We start from the raw sequence: 12,089 nt of genomic DNA on the forward strand, positions 1-12,089 counted from the left end.
ATCCTAACAGAAGGCATACAAATATTATACAACGACCAATAACTGGCACTGTGTTAACAAAACTGCAAAATAGGAGTTAAGCTAATTTTTTTCCTAGCTATATTGGCCTTGTTTTCAGGTTCGCACTGGGGGGGCGGGCATAGAGCAGGTGAGATTGGCAGATCAGATTGTACGTGGGAGTTACCCATACAAATCAGTGTTTCATTTGAAACTGGCATTCAGTAAACTCTGATACAGTGTATCGGAGCAGAACCTCGTGTTAACCTTTTGGGTGCATCCAGGACATGGCCACTACATAATAGGGTGTGGCACTTCAGGCGTGACATGACCCAGTGGCTCCGTCATGGCCCTTTTTTGCGCTCCTTTTCCAGCGATCACATTTTGCGCTTCCCCTGCAATCTGAAATGCAGGGAAATCCATTTCCGAATGAAGTGACGCTGCGATCACGTGATCGCAATTTGACAGCAAACAAAGGGTTAAAGCAACAGTTCCCCTCAAATGGACGTATATTTTTGAACCTTACCTGAACTGGGCGGTTCCCCAGAGCCCATCCATGGTCCCCTCCCTCAACACCCCCCTCCCCCCGGTGTTCCCCGTTATTTGTAGTTTTTATGTGCCGTTTTTTTACACAAACTACAAACATGGTTGGGTGGTCACCAATCAAAAGCCGTGACATCATCAGCTTTTCTATTGGTCTCTGTGCTGAGCCCTGAACCTGCTGCCATTTAATGTCCGGGGGGCGCATATTCTGCTCGGTGCCAGAACGAGGGGACCGGAGGGTCCCTGGACATTGTGGGACTATGGCTCAGGGAAGATAAAATGTTTAAATAAACGAGCAGCGTTTTATCTGCTGTTGACATAAATGGCAGTAATCTCAGTCGCCTTTTTTTATTTCAACAAACCATCAATCATACATGCAGTGGACACATTTGAATTGTTATCGTGCAACAAGCTTATGATTAGCTATGACATACATATGCAAATGTGTTACTTTTGTATCTAGTAGTTAGACATTGTCTGCTAAACATGCGGCATATGATACATGATGTTAATACAGGAAGCATATATTTAAATGTAAAACACAGCAAGTCAAATACATACAAAACAAAATAGAACAGGAGCATTTCCTACGGTACAATGAGATGCCTAAGTAGGTAATCTGATATAAACAATTGGATACACTACGTCAGTGTTTTTCATCAGGGGTTCCCCGGGTATCAGTAAAAGGTTCCCTGCAATTTTCAGGTCATTTGAAAATTGTACCAAATACAGAAGAATTATCAATGCATCTGATCTCAGACGTGCTTTTAGAGAGGGTTGGGGTTCCTTACACTGCACCTGTTCTCAGACACGCTATTAGAGAGGGTTGGGGTTCCTTACACTGCATCTGATCTCAGACACGCTATTTGAGAGGGTTGGGGTTCCTTACAATGCATCTGATCTCAGACACGCTATTAGAGAGGTTTGGGGTTCCTTACACTGCATCTGATCTCAGACGTGCTATTAGAGAGGGTTGGGGTTCCTTACACTGCATCTGATCTCAGACGCGCTATTAGAGAGGGTTCGGTTATGAGAGGGTTGGGGCACTGTATCTGATCGCAGATGCTATTATAGTGGATTGATGTGCTGCAGAATTTCACAATTTAAATATAAGGTCCTGTAAGAGATATGTGCAGAGGTATATTTAATGGAGATCGATTAGGCTGAAATTATATCTTGGCTTTATTGCGCCTGTTCCTTTAACAAGGCAAAACATTCCAAAAGAAACAAAATAAAGGCCTTACTCCACTTTGGAGAATAACTAAACCTTTACTCCAGCCCTTTCTAACTGAGTGGGTAGCTAAGCTGGTTTCCACCCTAAAGATACATATGTGTGTGTGTGTGTGTGTATATATATATATATATATATATATATATACACACACAACAGTCCAACAAGAAAGTCTTTTATCTGTTTCTGTTGTTGTAGCTGTAGGGGAAGGCCTTTCTGTTCTCCTGGGTCAGCATCCTTGAGTGCTATGGCACCTCTGTGTCCAGGTCTTGTCCCCTTGTCTTGCTGTTAGCATACAGTCCTTTTGTGTGCATCAAGACATCATATTTTCCTCAGGTCAGACCAGTTGTGGGCTAAAGAAATCTCTGCAGTCCTCTTTCTCCTTATGTCAGCCCAAATGTGAGCTAAGGAATCTCTCTCCTGTTTCTCAAATCAGGCTTTTTCTAAGAGTCCTAATCAGCCAGGTGGAGTCTGGTTGATTGCCGGTGTGCAATTAACCAGCACACTGCTGGATTTAGAGGCAGTTTCTCTCAAACAGTGACAAGTCCCTGTTACAGGTCCCTCAAACTGAAAAAAAAGGTTGAAAAAAACCCGCTGCACTACGTATTACATTTGACAAATATAACCATATAGCTTAACATGCATTTTTTATGGCACTGACATTTTAACATCACTAGCCTAGCCCCACATTTGTGTAAGTAAATGCTAACAGGTCCCAGGAGCACGAGTGACAAATCTTTGGGGGTCAGTGTCTTCAAATGTCACCTTCTCTAAAGCATCTAAGTCAAAACTATACTGTGCAAAGAATGGTTAATAGTGATTTGTTGCATGTTTAAAAGAGTAAAGGCAGCTACAGCACCATGTTTGTATTGCTGCCTGTGCAAGAGGAATACATAACCTGTCAATACCCTGATGATTTCTCCCGGCATTTAGCAGTTGCTATTTCCGTTGCTCGTGCCAGACTGCACCGCTCCAGGCTATAAAGTCAGCACATTAGCACATTGTTTCATCTGTCCCATTATATTACACACAGCAAACAGGACGCTGCATGGCATGTCAGGTGATGGATCAGGACACACTGGCCGTCGTTTTCTGATCACGACTTAAAAGACAAAAGGGTAATAGATGAGAGCAGATTTGTACAAAAAGGCACGAAGAGAAAGGAAGGGACATGCCGCAGACATTCATTCTCATTGTTCTCACAGCAGACTCGCCTGCCTGTTATTAAGGCTCAGGACCGATGTTCTGTTCTCTACACCTTAGAACCTTTCTGTTTTTTGTTGTTCAATCTTTTGTGTCCATCCAACATGCAGTGTTTAATACAGAATAAAAAAAACATCGGTTTGTGATGCCAAGGGGTTGCTACGCCCGAAAATCCACACATAATCAAAGCAGCACCCGTGCCATTACACCAGGGTGCCAAAGGTTTGCTAACACATCCACCCGCGTATACTAGATTGTAAGTTCTTCTGGGCAGGAACTGAAATGGTAGCAATTCACTAAATGCTGTTACGATGCATCGCCCCCCCCCCCCCCCCGACTCCCATTCAAGTCCATGGCAGTTAACACCGGATTGGAGGTACGATGCTGCGCATTGGTGCCTTTAGCCTGTATAATTTATCATATTTATTAACAAACAAATGACCTTATTTCTTAAAGTGCTATGTGCAGAGCTGGTGCTGTATTAGATGAAAGAATAACGATGCAGTCTCACGGATGTATTTTTAGACATGATAATACTGAGGGGCAGACTTCTCTCCGTGTGCGGTGTGGTATCATATGACCGGTTTTGCTAATCCTTTACTTCCAGAGAGGGGACAACCAAGGTGTAACAGCTTATGCTCTGTAAAGTGGCAATGAAGCATGTGTTTAGCTTCTGAAAGTCACCCCTCCTAGAAAACTGTGTAAATGTAAAAAGCCACAAACATGGACCTTTGCCAAGTCTGCAGTGATGATTATGTGTGGTACTTATGCCAGCTGGCATTTAAAGGAGCAATTCATGCATTGTCTTAAAAAATACTATCATTTTTTAACATAGGTTTGAAGCAGGGGGGTCTCCGGAGCTGAACCCCATTTATTTCAGCTCCAAGGACCCCCTGCTTCCCGAGATACAGACCTCCGATGGGGGTGCCGGTATCTCGACAAAGTTTAAAACTTCTGCGTCACGCGGGCCAACAGGAAGCCGAACCTGATGATGAAATGGCTGCCTATTGGTCCGTAGGATGCTGGCGCTTTGAAACGCGGCCCTTAAGTGATCCCTGTCATCGGAGCGGCTGCCTGCAACCATAGAGAGTTTTCTCTGGAAGCAGGGGGTCCCCGGAACTGAAATTAATGAGGTTCAGGTCCGGAGACCCCTGCTTCAACCCTATGTTAAAAACGATGTTTAAATTAGCAACAAAAAACATCGCCTGCTTGGATTGTCTTTTTAAAAGGGGGGCAGTCCTACATAGCTGGCAGAAAGTATTTTTTTTTTTTAAACATTTTATCAAAATAATCAGATTCAATAACCCTTAAATTTAAAATGTTACATATTTTATGTTTCTTATAAACAATTAAAGTGGAACCACTTCTCTCCCAGAAGCCTTCATGGGTTTAATTTATATAGTGTTAGTATCTCACAATCTGAGAATTCCCTGCTCTGGGAGAAAGCTTCATTTTAACCTCCCGGTTAATATTAATCTCACTTAATATTTCAAACGCTTATAGCTCCTGAACGGAGCGTCAGATTAAAAAAAAAAAAAAAACAGCGTAGAAACAGGGCTTGAAGAGACTCTATAATCTTAGTAACCAAGCGCAGACTACTGCTAGAATGTTGCCCAGCGTTGCTCGAGAATTCGAAGAAACCAAAAAATACTGAGATGTATAAATGGATGTGATTTTTTTTTGTTTTTTTAATGCGAAATCCCCTGCTAATATCACAACTTCACCCATAAAAGTTCCGTTGCTTCTGATGTCCTGACGTTTCGATCGAGAGCCTCTAATGCTGCGTGTTTGTGGGACATTGTCCTCTCGTCCCTAACAATGATCTCCCACGCGGGAACAACGTTGGCTGCTCCTGTATTTTTTGCTAATGTTGCAAATTGGATTTTCATTGTGACCAAGATGAAGTGGTAGCTTGCGGGCTGAGTGATGGAATCATTTTCATTTGTGATGTCATCAGCCATATCATTGCAGATGTCATTTGTGAATTGTATCCAAACATAGACAAAAAAAAAACCTGCTCCTTGTTCTCAGGAGCCACCATGCAAAATGTGGTTACGATATCTTAAAAGGTGTCCAAATGCATAGCGCACAAACAACGTTCCAAAATATATAATATATATCTTCAAACATCTGGTGTACATTTTATGAAGGGTTGTGTTACTTTTCAGCACTGAAATTGCAGCACCAAAAAAAAGTCCAATAAAATCTTAGTACATAGCCCCCCCCCCTCTCTCCTGCACACATTAATATACAACTACCTTTACAAAGCGCTCATTTATGAGCATACAGGGGGGGATTGATGCATTCGTGCAGACCTGCTTGGCAAGACTATCTGGCAGCTAAGTGGTTACAAATAGCACGTCATTTAATTTCACGTTTCACACAAAGACTTCCTCTCTCCCACGCTCGCTCCCGTTCACCATCACGCCTCCCATGCCGCATCCTGATAGAGTGTACGGAGTGTGTGACTGGAGGCTGATTCACCTCGCCAGAGCGTGGGGACGGATAATTGGCAGATGATATCTTTGAGTCACATTGCATGAGCCGGGAGGGGGGTGAGCGCTCCTCTAGTTGCGTGACTGCTCTGTTTCACACTTCCAGGAGTGCTTATTTGGGCTGATCTCAGAGACAATTGTCACGACAACTTTGTGCCGAGATCTTACATGGGCAGAGCCTGTTAGATCCCTGCCCTTTGCCGTGCAAAGCAGCATGCGGGCACCCCTTGTGTAAAGCTCCAAACCTTCTCTGGCCAGGCAATGCTTCCTCCTTTGTTAGCAGTGCATCCCTCCTGGCTCCAGCACGTTACCCTGCATTACAGTAGGATTAGGCATACAAACACATCGACTATTTAAATCACTGAAAGCAGCCCCCCCCCCCCCCCTCCGCGAAATCCCTCTGCAACTGCAGCAGTTACATGCTCTGATAGTGTATGCCGTGAACAGACGTTTCCTCCTTTACTTTAGCTTTATTTGTACTATGTTGTATTCAACGTTGTATTTATATCACTAGTGTTAGGGGTTACTGTGACAAACTGTTTGCTTAATATGTACTAGTTCCTAGAGCATTGTGTGTGTGTGTCTCTCTCTCTCTATATACCTCACACACACACACACGCGCGCGTGTGTGTGTGTGTAATAACTATCGCAACTGGACTAACACGGCTATTTCCGTTTTATTTATATATATATATATATATATATATATATATATATATATATATAAAACAGATGTGTACTTTTTAATAAACAATCTCTCTATATATATATACATACACACATATATATACACACATACACACACATATATATATACACACACACACACACACACACACACACCACCCCCCCCCCCCCCCCCCACCCACCCACTAGTCTCTGCCCTACAGCGCTTGTAATCTAATGTTGCTGCTTGAGGTACAGGGAAATCGGTGACACTGGGATTTGAACCAGATCCGTGTAATAATAATAATATATATATATACATACACACACGCACGCACGCACACACTGGCACAGCCCTTTTTTTTAAAGTTTATTTTCGGTTAATGAACCTTGCACAATCCCCTCCCCTGTCAGCGTAGCGTGAGAGTCCTCACACACCAGTAACCTCATCACAGTGCTGAGAGAGAGCAGGGACTGTGTGTACAGTATGTGCGTTTCAGAAGAGTTGAGTAATCCGGCTGCCTGCTGCTGCTGCTGCTGCTGCTGAGCGCTCTGATATCCGAGCCACCCCGCACGCTGTCCGTGCGATCCGTGCATCGCTCTCACCCTGTCGGGTCGTGCGCTTTGCATGCAGCTCCCCCCACCTCCCTGCTCAGGGTTGCGTGATAGATCGGGCTCCCAGGGCTGTACCGAGCGTGCATATCGTGCTGCCCTTTGAGCCCTTTTCCTGTGCTTGGGGGATGGGGGGGGAGGCTCAGCAGGTGATCCGAGGGTGGAGCCCTGGCTTCTACTTTGCAGCTTGGGGCTAGTAGACACGCGATGTGTATGAAGCCTACACACGCAAGGGGGGGTGGGGATGGACTCGGATTATTAGGACAGAATGTGTTTTTATTTAATTTTTATCTACAATTTTTCAGGAACAATACTCAACAGAAACGTAAAAATAATACATATAAAATATATATCTACATATATATATATCTACACTTATTAAGGTTATGGTGGGTAAAAAAGTGACTAAAACCCTCCACAGTAAAGCATAAAGCAAATATACAGGAATATTTACAGTTGCTATATATATACATATCTATATATATATATATATCTACATATCTACATATATATCTACATATATCTACATATATATATATATATATATATATATAATATATATCTATACACACACACACACACACACACACACACACACACACACACACACACACACACACACACACACACACACACACACACACACACACACACACACACACACACACATTTATGGTAAATCCTACTGCCTTGAAAATTGCAAAGCCAGTACAACCAACCTCACACTGATGATACCCATTAAGGTTGAAACATGTCTGTGAATGGTTTCTCTGGCTTTGTACCTAATTCCCATGCTGTGCTTAAAAGCTGTGTTAGACGTGAGCATTTGCGTATAAGGGTTCCATGTAAAAATGGATTGCAGGCAAAAGGTGACACGGTATGCTCATTTGCATGTCATTTCCATGTCATTTCCCAGAATCCCTTGCTGCAGTGGAAGCACTGTATGCTGGGTTATAATGGTGAAAGGCAGGGTTGCAGACCTGTGTAAGACATGTGAATGTGCTCACAAGTGATCTTTATATGTGAGATATATATATATATATATATATATATATATATATATATATATATATATATATAGCAACTATAAATATTACTGTATGTTCATTTGCATGTCTTAGACAGGTCTGCAACCCTGTCTTTCCCCATTATCGCCCAGCATACATTGCTTCCACTGCAGCAAGGGATCCTGGGAAATGACATGCAAATGAGCACTCAGTGCCACCTTTTGTCTCAAGCTCGTATTACACAAGCAAATCCTCAAGCCAATGCATGGTGTTTTAAACACAGCTTTTAGACAGAGGCTGGGATGAGATGCAAAGCCATTAAACCACTCACAGACATGTTTCAACCTTGATGGGTATCATCAGTGTGAGGTTGGTTATAATGGCTAAGCTGGTTTGAGACTAAACTAGGTATTCACCACAATTATTAAGGTTATGGTGGGTATAGATTACCTTGTCTACCTTGCTACCAAAGGGGGTCTTTGGATAATGTGGTGGTGGAAGGGTTAAGTACCAGTAAAGCCTGCAACCCATTGCTCAGTAATGCACTGTAGATCGCCATCATGCACTTTGGGAGTTAAAAGTCCTTAACACCTATTGATGTTTTAATAACTGCGGGTTCAACTTTCCCATGTATACCACCAGTGGTTTTATATTCAGCTGACTGTACAAAGCAAAGTTTCAAAACACTTTCTGAAGTACAGTACAATACATCATCTGTGGATGAGGTTACGTGGCTGAGTACTTTCGCTTTGTAGATTAAAATCTGCTGCAAATTAGTCTTGATATCTTTGACCAGCATTCCAGGCTGTAAAAGAACAGAGTGAAAGGGTTTCTATTTTTTTTTTTTTAATCGGTCACCTGGCCAATTTGGAGGAGAACATCTAAGTCCAAGCTTACTAAGCAACAGCAAGGAGACAGGCTGGACTGATTAAAACAAGTTCCGTGAGGAATAAACTGCAAACCTCTGGAAGATTACCCATGTTTTGCAATCTCATTAAAATAAAGCAAAGATGTCACAAAGTCTTAACAGCAATAAGATTTGACGTCAAAACAATAGCCCATAATCCTGGCACTGGCTGCATCCTCGTTAATTGCACAAGACAGCAGCTTGAAACTACGAGGACACGTGGCAGGGACCATCACATCTGCGTAAAATAAGGGGATGAGGTCAAAGCGAATGTGGTTTATTTATTTATCAAATGTTTTTACCAGGAAGTAATACATTGAGAGTTACCTCTTGTAGAGTAAAATGGGAATACAAAATAAAAAAATAAACTCATGAGAATGATTGATAGACTTTGAAGAACAAGGGTTGCTGTGATGTACATTTTCAACTAAAATGTGCAGTTTGGTTTAAGAACCTACCCTAGAATTTGCAATAAAGTGAATGTAACTTTTTCTCTTAACAATTAATGGGTGTACAGTATTTTAATCTGAGATCTATTGAAATGGGTTTCAATTTTAGGATGACTCAAAACCACAGGATATACAATACACGGCAGCTTCGGTGGAAGTTACAATGAACAATGCAAGCATAACCAATACATGCTCAAAACGATCTTTTATTTACAGTAGTTTCTGTTGCTCCAGGCACTGGGTCTCCAACAAAGGTTTCTTACTTGATACAGAAATGTGATTCTGAGCCCCATTACTTATGGAGGGCAGAGATATTCCAGCCATCAGTAAGGGTGCCTCCTAGTGGTAGTCAGGCTAAGTGGACATATGTGCAGAATAATTATCACTGCCACCCACCCCCATAGCCGGGTCTCTTGGTACATAGACATTACATCAACAACAGAGAAATATAATCATTTAACCATGTGTGGCTCATTCTCATTTTAATCCACACAGCCAAGCCACGTGGCCTCCCATGTTCTTTGTTAGAAGTGATTTGAGGACAAAGTAAGGGTTTACCACAAATATGAGTGAAATTGCAGTGCTCTGTTGTAATTACCATAATACTCACAATTACTGCAGCCAATTCTTTATTTTAAAGGATAAACATAACATTATAGCTTAAATGTGTAAGGACGGGGGTGCTGTAGCCCCTTCTGGGTTTATGTATTTTTAAAACATACACACACACCTTTTTTTCCCTGTAGTGCTGTGTGTAAGCCCCCTTTGTAATCATGGACAAGTTACTCCCTCTCAGGCACCAATTAGATTGTAAGCTCTTTAGGGCAGAGACTCAGTGCCTGCATGCACATTTTTGTACAGCACCCCACAAAGTAGGGGGGGGTGAGATTCACTGCGGGGGACACAGGATTGACAGAGGTCCTGCGCGCTTCCCGAAGGCATTTAAATTAATACCGGGGGAGCTGCAAGGCCTCTGTAATCGTCTTCTTACCTTGATTCAGACGGCTCCTGGTGGCGCGTCACCATGGCAACGTGACGTCATGATGCCAGGACATCTGGGTCAAGGTAAGCAGGGGGGCGCAAGGAGAGGGGGACAGCCAACAGGGGGGTGCAGGGGGAAAAGATGGCGCTCCCCTGCTGTACATTATCAACACTATATCAGAAAAAATGTAACACATTAAAATTAACAGAGTAAAATGAGAATTCCTTACATGGACCAGTCAAGAGGTGTAAAACACCTAAAATAAGTACAATTTCAGTCATAATTAACCCCTTCCGTGCCCTAATGACGTATGGCGTACATCAAGAAAAGCACCACCCCAGGGGCCCTTACGACGTACACCATATGTCATTGCCCTTTGCTCGTTCTTTAGGTGATCGGTGCTCCCTCCCTATCACATCCGGCCCAGCGGGTGGGACCGAGAAGTGACCAGGTGATCGCTCAGAAGGGCGGTCATGTGATCAGGAAGTGCCAGAGGGTCCGTGGCCACTTAGGTGGTACGACCCGCTGACACTGAAAGGGTTAAAGGGCCAATCCCTCCCAGGACCAAAGTTAACTAATTTCAGGGACATGTTTAAGGGGGTCTCATCTTCGGGGGGCTTAATGCCTTTTTTTTAACCCAAATCTGACACCTATAACTTATTTTTTCATTTTTTTTTTTTAAAGTTAGACTTGGGAGGGGGTTATAGTAGCGACTTCCTTTTATATGTTCAGGAAGTTCTTGTACAGCCAGAGCCCCTCCCCCTTCCCCACCCCAAATTTATCGGTTCTCTGATAAGGACAGGGTGGAGATAAGGGTGAAGACGACACTTGATTGACAATCACTTCCCCATTCAGAGGCCCCTAAGAAATTCAACTGCCCGACTGTTAGGCTAAGGCCCCGCTCCCTCCGTCAGCGCGCCAGCACTGCAGACAGGCGGGGCGCTGACAGACACAGACCGCGATATGCGGTCTGTAGGGAGCGGGAGCCGGGGCTGGAGTGGGAGGGAGGGGGCGTGGTTTAAGCGGAGGGACCCGCTACCCCCCCCCTCCCTCCACGGGCTCGGGCTGCAGCAGGGAGCTGCTGCGGGCTGCCCTAGGTGTGTGATCGGCTGGGCTTGTACAGACATCACTGGGAGAGGGACACTGTATCCGGCTGCAGCAGGAGACTAACTCACACGCTGACACTCATGCACACACATACACAAACACAGACAGGCACACACATACACACACACACACAGGCACAGACAGGCACTCACGCTGCTTTCCCTCCACACTCTCCTCCCCGCTCCCCGAAGCCTCCCCTCCTCCCGAAGCCTCCCCTCCTCATTGGCTCACAGCCACACCACGTGACGCGTCGACGCTAGGAATTACAATTCTCTTGAATCCCCTAGCGGCTGACGCGTCACAGCGTGTAGTGAGCTGTGCAGCCAGGGGGGACCGGCTCGGGAGGATTCCCCTGCTGGTGGGGAAAGCTCGTGCAGCCGCCCGTGCCGCCGGGCGCAGCGGGTCCCAGGCCTTAGATGTGCAACTGTGAGATTGCACCTTTAAGATGCGGTGAAATATAATTACATGAATATGTTCTTTAAGAATGTGATGTGTCAGCCTACTGAATATTAAGCTCCATCAGGAAAAAGCAGCGAAAGAAGCAGTATACTGGGCAAGTGAACCGTTTTGCTGCCAGAGGAGAGCTGCTTCTTACAGCAGAGGGTTTAATAGCAACCATTCAGTGCCATTACAATCTTCATGCCTGTATAGGCAATGGATTATATTCCGAACAGCACTCTTCACACATTTGTCTAGTCCCCCTCCCTTCCTCAGAGCAGCTACATCATTTATTTGTAAGTAGGAATGTTGCCTTTGGTGTGTGTGTTTGAGCAGGTGTTCGGTATTTCTGCCTCTATTCAATACTGTCACTCCAGGAATATCAAGGGATAATCCATTAGCAAACGGTATAGAATTCCCTTTAAAAGCAGCGGTCCTTGTATACCCCATCC

Source organism: Ascaphus truei, chromosome 14, assembly GCF_040206685.1.
Source record: "Ascaphus truei isolate aAscTru1 chromosome 14, aAscTru1.hap1, whole genome shotgun sequence".
Taxonomy (NCBI): Eukaryota; Metazoa; Chordata; class Amphibia; order Anura; family Ascaphidae; genus Ascaphus; species Ascaphus truei.